Genomic DNA, 16,195 nt, shown 5'->3' on the forward strand with positions numbered 1-16,195 from the left:
CAAAGCTATTTTGTCAGGAGGCATGAGTTATCTGCACATAAAGGGTGCATATTATGGGGAAACGGAGTCATAATTCTCACTTCCCTAAGAGACAGGGTTTTACACTCATTACATGAAGGCCATCCAGGCATTGTCAGAATGAAAGCTTTAGCTAGAAGCTACCTCTGGTGGCCTGGCCTTGATAAGCCCATTGAGAGTCAAGTCCATGGTTGTTATACATGCCAGCAATCTAGGCCTAAAATACCACAGGCCCAAGTTCACAGGTGGGAGGAAACGCACACTCCCTGGTCTAGGATTCACATAGACTACACTGGGCCTTTTCAAGGGCAACTCTTCCTGATAGTAGTGAATAGCCACTCAAAATGGCTGGAAGTAATTCCAGTTCCTAACATGACTACTGCTACGACCATCCAGGTGCTGAGAAAACTCTTTGCAACACATGGGTTGCCTGATGTCTTAGTTTCAGACAACGGGGCCCAATTCACTGTTGCTGAATTTCAGGCCTTCCTTAGAGCTAATCTCATCAGACATGCAACGTCTGCACCTTTTCATCCATCTTCTAATGGTCAAGCTGAACGAATGGTGAGGACAACGAAGGAGGCACTCAAGCGCATTGTCACAGGTGACTAGCATCACAGATTGGCAGATTTTTTACTCTGCCAGCATTCTACACCCTGCACGGCCACAGGTAAAAGTCCTGCAGAACTACGCTGGGGGAGGCGTTTGATTACTAAACTGGACAGGTTGCATCCAGACAGAGTGGCAGCAGAAGCCTCTCGACCAAAGCCTCCGAGGGGGCTGCACATGGGCAATTGGGTTTGGGCCAGGAACTATCGTCAAGGGAATTTATGGGTTCCTGGTCAAATCACCAAGGCATCTGGACCCCTATCTTATGAAGTGGAGTTGGAGGGAGGGCGAGTTGTCAGAAGACACATTGGTCAACTCAGGAAAAGGTTTCCAGAATGGCCACTAAGTGAGGACTGCATCATAAATCCCTCCCAAGGTCCTCAAACATGCGGCCAAGCCAGCCCTCACTTGCACCACCAGGGTTTTTCCTTCTCAGTGGAGATGGAATCTGAGGAAGAACTGGGTAGCATGGGAGTGCAACATGGAACCTCTGACGAAGCAAGCCAGCTGAACTTCAGCAACTGCTGTGCCTACTCTGCCGAACAGACTGACTCTGGGGTGGGCCAACCTGGTGAGGCCAGCCAGAGCATTTCGATTCCCCTTGACACAGGAGCACAAAGGGACATCGGTCTACCCAGCCCACTGGGTAAGCTGGTAGACCACAAAGTGATGGGAACTCCAAGACGTTCCTCTAGGCCACACAAGCCTCCTGCGTACCTCACAGATTACATTGTAAAATAAAGTGATGTATAGTGTTGTAAAACCTGTTACCACTAACTACAGAAGCTTGTGCATTGTGAAACTGCCATTACTGCAATGTAAGCCTGTTCATTAGACATTGTTTAATCTCATTGTAGCCACAGTGAATTTTTATTATTATTATTATTATTATTATTATTATTATTATTATTATTATTATTATTATTATTATTATTATTATTATTATTATCTCTACAGTTGTATGTGAGTTGATTAATAAGTCTTGACAGCTGTCAAGACTAATCGCAGTTGTCATAGTCTGATCTAAGAGGGGAGGGGTGTTATGTACTGGGCTTGTGGTAATACACCACGTGCGTTGCTGGAGCAGCTAACGGCTCTCCAGTAACCCAGACTAGCTGTCTCCTGTCCTGCAATTGGCTAGCCCCAGGCGGCAAGAGTGGGTTCAAACCTATTGGCTTCCACCTAAGGGCTAGAGACTATATAATGTGGCTGGTTGCAGCCATGTTTCAGTACAGTTCTAGCAAGAATAAAGTATGAGCTATCCTGTACTCAGCCTCATGTCATCATTCCTGCACCAAAGAGCCCACTACTTAACAAAGATGATGAGAGATTGGAGGTTGGCTTCAGACTGTGAACAGAGAGTTAAAATTCCTAGTGTGATAGAAGTGTCCTAACATTTAGCCAAGCTTGTCTGACCTCCTTGGCACAAGAGTAATAAGTGGGACCATACATTATTTATTTTATTCAGTTTATAAAGCAACTAATTACAAAGCAAGTCCATGTAGCATTTTTTTTAAAAAATGTAGATAAACATAAAATTGAGCAAAGAGAGATCAATTATAATAAAGAAAGAACAATCTACCATGTCAAGAAATACGAACAAAATTAAAACATCATACATTTTGCATGGGTTTGCTAGAAAATTTAGGTGATTAGAACTTTCTGAAGAATTACTGGGTTGGGGATGTGCAGACTTTGGGGGCAATACTAGGTTAGTCAGTGACAGAAAAGGTGCCTCTCTGAGGTGACATGAAAAAGCATTTCATCATCATCATCATCATTATTATTATTATTATTATTATTATTATTATTAATTATTATTATTATTATTATAACTTATATACCGCCCTTCTCCCGTAGGACCCAGAGTGGTTCACAAGGCAATTAAAACAACATTACAATACAAAAATTAATAACAATTAAAATAGATTAAATTTTCCTTAATTTAAATCTAAAACCCCTATGACTCTGATTAAAAACCCAATTACAATAAGTTAAAAATTAAAAAATTCCTCAGTCCTGGCCGGACAGCTCAAAGAGCCAGGTCTTCAGGTCCCGGCGGAACGAACGAAAATCAGGGGCAGTCCTAAGCTCTACAGGTAACTGGTTCCAGAGGGCAGGCGCGCCCACAGAGAAGGCCCTCACCCTGGGTGTTGCCCGCCGGCAATCCTTTGCCGGTGGCACCCTGAGAAGGCCCTCCCTGTGGGAGCGCACAGGACGAAGGGAACTTGATGCTGGCAGCAGGTGCTCCCTTAGATAGTCAGGACCCAAGCCATTTAGGGCTATAGGTCATCACCAGCACCTTGAATCTCACCCGGAGGGCAACCGGAAGCCAATGCAGCTCGCGGAGCAGAGGTATTGACAGGATCTGGAACATACCATTCCTGCCAGATCATATAGGAAAGGGAGAAACAATTGGAGAGGAGTGGTTCCATAGATATCCATGCCCTGATCCATTAAGGGCTTTGTAGACAATGACCAACACCGTCAACTGCAACCCAGTGCAGGTAACTAGGGTGTACCCAACAAAACCTGCATTGTTGCATTTCTGATCAGCTGTATCTTCTGTAGCACTTCAAAGACTACCTCATATACTGCATGGCAGTAATTTACATAACAGAATAGCCTTCTATTTTGTTCTTTGCATTACCTTTTCTCTCTAATGTGTCAGCTGGTTTTGCTTCACATACTGTCTATCATATAGCTGGCTATGCAAAGAACTCAATTTACAGGTATTTCTGCAGTACATGTGGACAGTACATGTGGTAGGAGGGCTTTTTCATATTGAAAGGCTAGTTGCAGAGCTATATGACATAGCTCTGTTCTCTCTATATATTTTATTACTATAATTTTTTCAATTGAAAAATGGCTTTATTCCCCAGTGAATCCAAAACTCAAAAATGTTAATAAAAATATGGTTTAGAGATGGTTATGAAAAGGAAAGCCAGAATTTGGAGATGATCTGTCATAGCTGCTTGTTAGCTTTTTTGCTACTTCAAACCCACTCCAACATTCCAAAATATTTATTTTTTAAAAACCTATCTACTACAGTGGTTCTTTCTAAAGAAAGTGATGAATGAAAAAATAAATATAGAAAATACATGGGGCTTTTTTAAGCTAAAGAGAAGAGGAATTTGTGGACATACATTTGTACAACTGGACAATATGTCATAAAAATTGGATTCAGAAGTGACAAATCCACTGGGTATTCCTTTTAAGTATTTTGTCTATTTTCCCTCTTTAAGCAGAAAAAGAAATAAATCAGACTTCTCAAAATTCATGGAGAAAGAGAAGTGAATTTTTGGTTCAAGGTTATTGATTTTACTACTTCTGAAATACAGCAATAACATTTTGGCAGGCATTTTGGAAAAAAAATGTGTTTGCCCATATCTGCATTCTTCAAGTATTTTTATGATAGACCATCTCCATTCTTACATTTAAAAAAACATTATATAAAGCCATCTGTGTTTTCATATTTTAATCTGATTTATGCCAAGTTGACTTCATTTCTGCGGTTAAAACATGCATGCATAACAGCCAAACCATCTGTATTCTCATTCTATTTCAAATGTTCATGCCAAAGTCCAGAGCATCTCCCTTTCTGTGGGTAAAACATGCATTTGAGAGTATGACCACAGAGTGGCTATAAGCAAAAACAGATGGACATAAATTACAGAAGCCTTTAACTGAAACAGTTACTATACAGTAACAAAGGCAGCTGAAAATTGATTAGGTCAATGAACTTTTTTCAGAAATGCATTACTTAGACCCACAACATGGAAATAAGAGTCTTTCTTCCTGGATTTTAGGCATGGCATAACTGACTGACTAACTAACTAACTAACTAAATAGGAAGAAAGAACAGTTTTCCTACTCAGAGGCACTCCTCATATTAACGCAAGTTGAGAGATTCAGGAGAAACTGTCATGTTGCTGGAATAGGAATGAGGAATCTGGCTGGCAGATATTGCCATCCCTGTACTTCAATGAGGTTCAGGCTGGGGCTGTTGGAAGATACAGTTCAGTATCTCTAGACTTTAGTTCTTGCAGTGTAATAGGTGAGCTATTGTTATGTCATCTGAAGGAGAATTGATCTGTGCTAAATAATTCTAAGGTAAAGGTAAAGGTTCCCCCGCACATGCGTGCTAGTCGTTTCCAACTCTAGGGGCCGGTGCTCATCTCCGTTTCAAAGCCGAAGAGCCAGCGCTTGTCCGAGGACGTCTCCGTGGTCATGTGGCCGGCATGACTAGACGCCAAAGGCGCACGGAATGCTGTTACCTTCCCACCGTAGTGGTCCCTATTTTTCTACTTGCATTTTTTAACGTGCTTTCGAACTGCTAGGTTGGCAGAAGCTGGGATGAGTAACAGGCGCTCACTCTGTTATGCGGCACTTGGGATTTGACCCACCAAACTGCCGACCTTCTGATCGACAAGCTCAGCGTCCTAACCCACTGAGCCACAGCGTCTCTACATCCCCATAATTTGCTGCATCCACAAATTCGATAAGTGTATAGGAAGTGTATAGTTTTCTGAAAAGAACAATCTGCAGGACAGCTACAGTATTTTGCAATGCCAATAGAAAAAAACTTTCAATTGTGAGAAATATAGCAAGGAACACTTATGATCTCACTGTTTAAGAAATTTTTTTTACCAAATGAAATGAACTGAGCATTTCCTTCACATCTCGAGTTATTCCAGATGCTTCGTATTTTTTGTTCTTCATGGAATCCAAAATTGGACTGACTCTTAGACTCTCTACATGAATGCTAAACAGAACAGAACAAGCCATTTTTTTAAGCAAACAATGAGTCTGTACATAATACTTCCCAAGTAATAATACTGTAGGGAAATTTAGCTTCCCTTCTCAATCATGCACTACCAAACAGCATGGTATCTGGGGATTGTTAAATAGGGAGAAAATATATAAAACGTCTAGAATAATTTGACAGCTAGTAGAACACCTTGCTCTATTTCCACTCTCACAAAGATGGACCAGTAAGTATGATGTATTGGATTACTTTTGTCTTCAGAGAAGATGAAGAGATGAAGAAAGATAATAAAACAATGCTTTTCCAACCAGCATTATTCCTTGCTTTATACCAGACATGTCAAACACAAGGCCTGGGGGCCAGATCCGGCCCGCAAAGTGGTTTCATGTGGCCCGCGAAGCCATCCTGGAAACAGTGAGGGAACGGCCCCCTCTGCCTTGGCCCTGGCCCAGAGACCCTCCTTCTGCCAGAGACCCTCAGATCTGTCCCACTCCTGCCCAGGCCCACATAGGCACCCTTCATGCAACGATGTAGAGCTGGCCACGCCTACCCAGTAGGCCAGGGGTCTTCAAACAGCAAAGCTGGCTGAGGAATTCTGGGAGTTGAAGTCCACAAGTCATAAAAGGGCCAAGTTTGAAGACCCCTGCAGTAGGCCATATGCACTCTAGCCACGCCCACCCAGTAGGCCACGCCCACCCTGGCCACACCCACCCGGCCCCCTGAGGGCAACCGCAATGCTGATGCGGCCCTCGATGAAATTGAGTTTGACACCCCTGCTTTATACTGATGTTGTTCTTTTTTTTTCTTTGGATTTTTTTGGGTGCTTTCTGAGTTTGGTTGTTTGCTTGTAGAATTGTAATTATCCAATTACATAACATCAGCAGTGCTATGAATATGGAGTTTGCTTCCTGTTTATATACTGTACAGTACCTTTCACTGCCAGTGTTGGTGGGATGTTGTGTTGTCCTTGATAGTTCCTTGATTGAGTATTGTTTTCTGATTGATTGTTTCTCTGGTGTTAATCCTGTTTATTTTCGGGTTAGTTGCTGACAACAAGTTCTGGTCTTTATGATCCCTAAGAATCATACTGTAGATTTAAAGAGGTTGGTTTGAGATTGAATGCCGGAATCAGGAAATAAATAAGGTAAATCTAGCTGTTTGTCAATGGATAAGGTGGGAAAAGAAGAAGACAGCTTACAATTTACAGAAACATTTGAATGATTACTGTTGTGAAGACATTCCAAGACAAAAACAAAAAACACTTTAAAAAACCAGACAATATTTGATTTTAAGGCTCTGCATTCCAGATAGAGAATTATGTACATTGCCTGAATGAAAGTGGGATATAAATCTAATAAACAAACAAGTGAATAGAGCTGGATTTGGTTTAGTTCATTATGAGTACCTAAGAAAACACTGTCTTGTGCATAGCGCACAGTGTCTTTGCCTGTAAAATATTTTGATCTGTTTTCTTCATGGTTTCTGCAAATAGTATTAGCTGAGCTGAGATGCTAAGCAGAATTGGATCTGGATTGTTTTGGATGCAAGATGAGTGGGAATTGGAAAAAAAAACGGGAAGAAGGCAACAGCAAATAACTTTTCTTTGTCATTCTTGGGCTAAAAGCATATGCATGTTTTACAGAGAAGGCAATTTTGTCCAAATGTTATTCATTTGAGTTATCTCAGCTGCTTCTGCAATTTTAACACATTTTTCCTATTCCATTTAGGTATGCCTGGGTCAGCTCATTTAGAGATGACCTTTTTTTCTTTTTGCCATGATAAGATACACGGTAGGGTATAAGTTCTAAAACTAGTGTCTGTTGTAATTATGATATATTATTCACACACACACACCAGGAAGAAAAGTTAAGCGCACTGATGGATTTAGTCAGATTTCTGTGGTATGAGGTAATTAAAACAGAAGGGATTCTGCCAGTTGCAGTTTGAGTCTTTTATAAATAAAAAATCAATAGGCACTCTAGATTTTTTCCTTTTTGTTCAGCCTGTAAGAATTTTATTTTAGACCCAAATCATAAGAACATATTGAAGCATTTCCCCTGATAATATATTTGACAAATTGGTTGAATCTGCTAGTCATGTTACTGTAACTTAAAAACCAAAGCACAAATACTCTGGTGGTCTCTATATACATTGTTAGCTATATTATAATTCATAATTCATAACCAAGATCTTTTCTGACAATCAGAGATATATTGACATCCTTATAATATATGTTTGGGGAGGGCAATGCAATTGTATGAATATTTAGGAAGAAGCATAATTTTCCTTTGAATAAAGATTGTATTCAGAAGATTAGAAATCATGAATACACAATAATGAAAAATCAGTAAAGGAATTGTTGGAAGAAAGTCTTCATCGTGGTTCAGTCCAAGCTGGGAATTAACATGAAGACTGCTTTAGGAAGAAGGTTACAGTTTATTGAAAAGGAGAGCCAGACAGGAAAATGGCTCTGGCAGAAAAGAGAAGGGCCGAGCACATGTAGGGAGTGGGTTTTTATACCCTCTGGAGCCTTTAGTTTGGAGTTGTTTCCTGTTCCTGTTTTAGGCTTTGTATTTCCTGTGTCATGTATTCTGACCTGAGTCTGGGTGTGCCCTTTGGGATCTGTGGGTTAATCCTATTATGTCCTGTCTTAGACTTTGGATGGGGTATGTAGATTTTAGGTGTCTTTGTCTTCTTAATCTTCTAGCTGGGGACTTCCAACCTTCCTGGATGGTTTATATCTGCATTTCTATAGAGCTGGTTTCTGCTTGGCGGAGGGAGACCTGGGGCTATTAAGAAAAACTGGGCATGCTTTTCTACCTCTTTAAGATCCTTTGAGGAAATATATTTTTCTGCCCTTTTAATATTTCCTTCTCTGGGGGGCTGACTTCCCACAGAATAAACAGCACTAGGAAACTATTGATTCCTAATTTTTGAATACTCTGTATAAAACAAAAGCAGATGATATTACTGAAAACTACTGTGATTATAATTGACTCATTCATAACTGTTTACCTCTATATCTAACTTTTCTGGCTTTATGTAAGTAAATATAAGACACATAAAGTAAACATGATAGAGACTTTTTGCTTTAACTTTTATAAACTTATATTGTTTTAAATTAATGTATCCTCAGCTAAAAGCTTTAAACTTATACGAGGCAATCTACATTTATACTCTAGCCATTTCGTGAGAATATTCCAACCTTTTAGCTAACTGCCTTGATTTCTTCAGATATGTTAAGGAAGATGTTTGCAGTTTTATCACCATTCATGGAACTGACTTCACACAATAATAACTTTTGCTAGAATAGACTTACAGGAAGAGTTTTTCTGCCTTTTCATCCATTCCTCCAAACCCCCAATGTAGTATTTTTCCAGAGCAATTGCCTTAAATGCCTGTAAATGTCAAGAGACTACAGAGTTGTATAATTCCTAGCCAGTGAAGTCAGCCTTGTAACCATAGTAGCTGTGACTGCACAGCTAAATTGTACAAAAGAGCCCAAGTGAACAAGGCAGTTTGGCATATATAGATAGACAAAAATGAAATGGAGAAAGAATGGATAGCTGATTAAAATTCCCCTTTTCCTTAACATTCCATAGCTACCTGGAACATAATGCTGCCATAGATTAAAAGACATTTTTATTAATCTGATGTCACCATTTGATTAAAATAATGTTTTAAAGAGTACAAGAATCGAGACTGTATTCATAACAGGATAACAGTGTTGGAAGGGACCTTGGAGGTTTTCTAATCCAACCCCCTGCTCAGGCAGGAAACCCTATGACATTTCAGACAAATGGTTGTCCAATCTCTTCTTGAAAACTTCCAGTGTTGGAGCACCCACAACTTCTGGAGAGAAGTTGTTCCACTGATTAATTGTTCCATCTGTCAGGAAATTTCTCTAGATTGCTTCTCTCCTTGATTAGTTTCCATCCATTGCTTCTTGTCTTGTCTTCAGGTACTTTGAAAAATAGATTAATTCCCTCTTCTTTGTGGCAACCCCTTAGATATTGGAACATTTAATAATATTGCACCAAACAGGACAAAATAATTTTAAAAAGTCTACTGTAATCTGGATGCTATTGGACCAGCCATTTTGAGAAAATAAAAAATATGTAGGAGCTGCTACCTAGACAAAAAAAGAGGCCAAAATATTTTTAAAATCCAAAACAAGAAAAAATCAGAAACTACTTAGGCATACACGTCTAATTCATGGGAGAAAAAGAGGAGGAAAAAGAAGAGGAAGAAGAAGGGAAAAGCACAGACTTGTAAGATTGTTATTATAGCCAATCTTAATAAAAGTAGTGATAGTCTTCCTAGAAATCGTTTTCCTAGTGTGATCTATCTAGTAGGGCTGAGGATGAAGATTACTTTATGACTTAATTGTTCTACCACTCAAATATTAATTAGCTCCTTGCATGCAGTACTATAACTTTGATTACTATTACATACAATAGGGATAATTCAAACATCTCTCATGGTTAGCAGACCATGTTCTCTGCAATATATTTCTGGTTCTGTGTGTGCTGGGGTGGGGCTGCAAATCCCCATGACGATAGGGAATGGCGGCAGGCGGTTGCACGGAGGGCCATATCAACATCTGGGATCGCGCCCCCGCTGTCTTCGAGCGGTGGCGCGCTCTGACCCTCCGGTTAGCACCCTCTTGCCCGGGGGCAGTGGCGTAGCGTGGGGGGTGCAGGGGGGGCGGGCCGCACCGGGCGCAACATCTGGGGGGGGGCGCGCTCGCACTGAGCTGCTCAGGGAGCCCCAAGGGCTGCACAGAGTCGGCTTGGCTCCGCTCTCAAGCTGCTCTTTCTTGCAAAGCGAAACGAGTCCGGCAGGTGAGATGGGCGGCCACATAAACTGAATAAAATAAATAGAAGCGCCCAACTCTCCGCCCAGGCTCAGGCCAACCGCAAGCGCCCTGCAGGCGCCCCGGCAGGCTTGGCCGAGCGAAGACGGACCCGCCGGCCGGCTGGCCTAGCTTTGTGCGCATGCGTGGCTTTATTTAGCGGGGCTCACGTGCGAGCTTGAATGCAGCGGCTCTTGCAGGTCGGAGCCCCACCCAGCCGCCCTCGAGAGGGACCCGGAAGCATCCCGCATGCGCGCGACTCTTCTTGGAAAGTCTACGCCGCTGCGGGGCGCATCTTTTCGGCGGTGCCATGACGTCACCGGGTTAGGGGGCGCAAATTTCCCCGGGTGCTGACAACCCACGCTACGCCACTGCCCGGGGGTGAGGGTGATCAGGTCCCTGAGCTTAGGCTGGTTTATTTTAATGCCAGATCCGTTGTTAACAAGGCTCCCCTCGTTCGTGACTTGATCGAGGAGGAATGCGCGGATCTGGCGTGCATTACGGAAACTTGGGTGGGCTCGGAGGGAGGGGTCCCTCTGACTGAATTATGTCCCCCAGGTTTCTGTGTGCTACACCAGCCGCGGGCTCAGGGCAGGGATGGAGGGGTGGCGGTGGTTATCAGGGAGACTTTATGTCTGCGGGAGACCACCATTGTCCAGACTGGCGGGAGTGAGACCCTCCTCCTGAGATGTGGCCCTCGGGTTCAGATGGGCTTGTTGCTTACATACCTGGCGCCCAGCTGTGTGGCAACAGCCCTGCCCGAGCTTCTCGACACCCTCTCAGGGTTGGCGGTGGAGTTCCCCAGGCTTATGGTACTGGGTGACTTCAACCTGCCTTCACTGGGAGGGTCGTCTGAGTTGGCTCGGGAGTTCATGGCTTCCATGACAGCCATGGGCCTGACCCAAGTAATTCAGGGCCCGACTCATGCAGGGGGTCACACTCTCAACCTGGTGTTCCTGTCCGGACAGTGGTTGGATGATCTAGGAGGGGGTTCACTGGTCATTGTTCCCCTGTCATGGTCCGACCATTATCTCCTGTGGCTGGTCTTCCGTTATGCTACCCCCCACTGCTGGGCGGCAGAACCGACCAGGTGGTTCTGCCCCAGGAGCCTAATGGACCCGGAACGGTTCCAGATGGCGCTTGGGTCTATACCCATCGCCCTCACTCACACCCCAGTTGATGCCTTGGTTGATGCGTGGGATAGGGCAGCCATTGAGGCACTCGACTGTGTTGTACCCTTGCGACCCCTGACCCGGCGCAGATCCCGTTGGGCGCCATGGTTTTCTGTGGAGCTCCGGGAGATGAAGCGTCAGAGACGGGGTCTAGAGAGCTGTTGGAGATCCACCCGATCCGAATCTGACCGATTGCAGTTAAGAACCTTTATAAGGTCTTATCTTGCGGCGATGAGGACGGCGAAGGCTAATTACTTCGCTGCCCTTATCGCGTCTGCAGATAATCACCCGGCCGCCCTGTTTAGGGTGACTCGCTCCCTTCTTAACCAGGAGGTGAGGGAGGATCCCTTGCAGGGGCGGGCCGAGGAGTTTAGTCATCATCTGATGGACAAAATCGCTCAGATCCGGGCCGGTTTGGACTCTGACTGGGCAGAGTCTGACGTGGAGGAATCGGACGGTCTTGAGCATGTTATCTGGACTGAGTTCGATCCTGTTCCCCCTGATGATGTGGACAGGATGATGAGGAGGCTGAGCTCCACCACCTGTTTGTTGGACCCGTGCCCCTCCTGGCTGGTTTATGCGGCTTGGGAGGAGACACGAGGCTGGTTCCAGGCAGTAATAACTGCTTCCTTGAAGGAGGGTGTCTTCCCCGCCTCCCTGAAGGAGGCAGTGGTGAGACCCCTCCTCAAGAAGCCTGCCCTGGACCCAGCTCTCTGGCCCAGGCTGAGAATTTTTTAATTTTTAATTTTAACTGGGTTTTTATTTTTTCTCAGGGTTTCATTTAATCTTTTTTAATTTGTTTTAACTTTTGTATTGATTTTCTTTTAAATACCCTGTAAACCGCCCTGAGTCCTTCAGGAAAGGGCGGTATATAAATCTAAATAAATAAATAAAAATAAATAAATAAATTTCATGCTACTGGAATGTATTATACTCTACAAAGGCCATGCATTTGGGATTATGAAGCTGCCAAAATGTTTTCATGTTTGAGAATAGACTTCTGTAAACTAGATCCACTTTCCCTAGTAACTGTTGAAATGAAACTCTCCTGAGTAAGAATGGAATAATTACATAAGAGCAAAAATGAAATGACACATAAATCAAAACTCGGCTTAGTGATGTGGAAAGCAGGTCTGCTTTATTCTACATTAAAACTGTTCCCATTTGCTCCTCTCAGTTTGTCCCCTTCCTTTATTCTCATGAAATCTCATTTGTGTTTTTTTAATCAAGATACTGAAAGAGATGATGGGTTGGAACACTCCAAACTATATGGGTTGGCACAGTTAAACTGTAAATCTGGGAAATAGACGACCTGGATTTTTCAACTAGTCATAATTGTTTATCACCAATATATCCCTGGATAATGTGACTATTCTCAGTGCACTGAATCTGCCTGTCCAGTTGGAGCAGAAAAACAAATGCTTTTTTTAAAAACAACAGTTACAATTAACTGCAAATAACACGCTAAGCATATCCAAATTGCTCTGTAAAATACATGCCTTCAATATGGTTCAAAAACTCATCAGCATTTAGGTCATCCCAGGCCTCCTAATAGAAAAGAATGAATTATTCTGCTCATACATTTATATACCTAATTCCTTAAGCCTTTTTTCAGTTGAACAAAATACGTCAACAATGTTTACCTTCTTATCTTTTGTGTTTTGCAAATGGAGCTGGAGATCCATTAACTTTGAGGCTGGCAAACAGTCTTCCTTAATAGGTAACACATCATATCTGATAGGTAAAATCATCATATGACACCATATCTGGCATTACTCTGTGATAACTCTACCACATAGATTTTTGATTGTTTTCTTTGATGGCATCATTAATGAAAACTACTGGCAAACTCCCATTATTATTATCCCACTATAACCACTCATAACAGATAAAGTGCCACAGAAAGACCACTTTTGCTAAGAGAAATTGAGGAAAAAATAATTTTGATGCAGAACCCCTAATGGCTGGTAGCCAGACTTGTGGGCCAGGATGGGTTGAAGAAGTTGTTGTGCATTCACAGCATTGCCAAAAATGGTGGAGCATTTTCATGTCAGGTCATACAGGATGTGAGAATGAGTACTAACCATGAAGAGTGTCTTCACGGTCAAAATAATAAATACAGCTACTGTTTAAACTTGGGTTTATTTTCCTTCCATTTTATCCTTTCTCTTCTAGGTCAACAGCGAGGAGTGTCACAGTTTCCATATTTCTTAGCAACTCAAGAAGTTTTTTTTCTATAAAACACATAAAGAAATTCAGTAAATAAATAATGTAACTATGCTTATCTTCCAGGTGGGCGATTTGTAATTTTGCTAGCTTGTTATTCTTTAGTAGGATCTTCTGAACTCACTGATTTAATTTTACTCTGAGGCTTGGCATTCTCAGTTGTTGGCTATTAGAAATCTTCACTATTTTCTTAGGTGGTTCCAGAATTTGGGACGGGTGGGTAAACATAATTTTAGCCTAATATTGAAAGCAAATACTTCCTGGAAAAAATAAACAGCAGAAAAAGTACTTCTTGTTTCAGGTTTGAAATGCTGTTTTGATTCTGCTTGGCTGTTATGAAATATGACTGCAATAAAGAATGTTGCATTAATTTTAGTTCAAATGCCTCTTAAGGCAGAGAACGTTTAAATGCTGACATTCTGAAATAAATGTTTGTGCCTGTTTTTCTTACCCAGGGACTTTGAAGACTTGAAATGGCCTTAAAAGCTTTCAATGTCTCAAGTAGATTGTTCATTTATTATTTAATTTTGAAAAGACACAGATTTGCACATTGTCAGAAGTGTAGCTTGGTTTTCCACTTTTGACAGTGTGATGTGTGTTACCAGCCAATGTTGCTTATTCTTGTTAAAAACCACATGGTTTAGATGATATTCTAAAACTCAGTACAAACAAATATATCAAAGAAAGATAAAGAATTGAAAAGTGGTAGGTAGTGTCTCTTGCACAAGGAAGATCTATATATGCAAGTTAGAGTTATGGAAAGTCACCTTTTCCCCCCTCTTCCTTATATAAAACTACCCCATCTTCAACATTTGCCAGTAACATATACATCTAACCTAAGAAAGTTTCTAAGCAAGCTAGCAAGGGAAGTGTGACAATATTTCATACTATGTTACAAATTATGGCCAACTATTCATGGCCCTACTATTTGATCATATTAAAGATCAGCTAATGCAGTCTTCCCCTTTGTGGTACCCTCAAAATGTGTTGTAGTCTACCTCAATTTCCAGAATTTCTGACTAGCACAGCATCTACAAGGGACCAGATTGGAGGAAACTGAACTTGGGAATTGTAGTTCTGAATTCATTTATGATAACTCTCTCATATTGTTACCTGAGTCCTTCAGAGCAAAAGGAAGCTTGTGAGGGTAATCATTTTACCATCAAGGATTCTTCTAACGAAAACATTTCCCATTTTATAATCCAGCCTATCATACAATTTTATGTGGAATTCAGGTATCATAATTTTCCATTTGATGATGCTTGTGTTTTTCCATCACATTTAAATGCCATATCTATGGAGATTCTCAGCCATCCAGGCCATGGTTGTCCCAAAGGTGCTTTTTCAAAAGGCAACTGGACTTTGTTTTTCCTGGAAAATGTTTCACTTCTCATCCAAGAAGCTTCTTCAGTTGTGACTGAATGGAAGGATTTATATTCTTGCAGTCATCTGGTCATTAGCACTCATTCTGAGAGTCATTGAGGCCACTTGGGGGACATTTAATTACAATTTATTAATTATGAAAAATACAAACTAGTTGTATGTATGCATTTGAAAGGATAGCATTGACAGCCCAATAACTGGAAGCCCACTAACTTTGCTATAAACTTTGATGGAACCCAACTCTTGTTGGGATGAAAGGAAGAACTGTAGCATAATAGCAGCCTGAAGATGCTCTGTGATTGTCTTTTGTTCTACCAACCTCATAGTTTTGAAAACAAGAAACATGGAATTGCTGCTCACTACTGTAAGTCCTGGAAAAATAAAATTGTCTTACCCCACTCCATGGAAAAATAGTTTTTTACTGTGGTTTCCAAAAAAAAATAATCCTGCAGCTGAGCCAGGAATAAATTCACTCCACCCTTAAATAGTGCTAACGTTGCAGGTTCGTGGCAGTCCAGATATGGATTAAAACTGGCAGAGGAGCATGTAGAAGTGTTTTTAATACTTTAGTTGCACTGGCTTAGTTAATAATTCATATTTCGAGAATAAAGGGAGGAGGCTATTGGGTTTAAATGAAACCTGGTCAACCTGGGTAATCATATTTGGTGGTGCTTCACAGCTTACACTCATTGGCAGCTCAGTAGATAATATGTAAAGGAAGAGTCTTTTTAACATGGCATCATGTTCATATAATGTCCTCCCAACAGCAAAGTCATTTAGCTTGATGCTTTTTGTGCTGGCATACTACTTGTCAGAGTATGCTAAAGGTTTTCTTTTTTATTGTACTTAAAGTGATAGCTTTTCCATTAATTTTTGCTTTCTGGTTTTTTATATACATTTGGTTATGTTTTCTATTCAAAACATACATATATATTCTGTATGTGTAATTCTAAGGCTGCAGTCATAAATACATACAATTAACACAGAGGAATTTCTGTGAATACTTGTATTGTGCTGTGCATCAAATCAGCTTTTCGGAAGGGTAAGACACACACGAAAGGAAAACACACAATTGGGAAGAAAACTGGAATATTTGTGTAAGCGGTATAAGCAGTCTTCCATTTCAAGGGTAAAAAAGATACCTGCTGATGATGAATGAAATAT

This window comes from Vipera berus (assembly GCF_964194415.1).
Source record: "Vipera berus genome assembly, chromosome: 4".
Lineage (NCBI taxonomy): Eukaryota > Metazoa > Chordata > Lepidosauria > Squamata > Viperidae > Vipera > Vipera berus.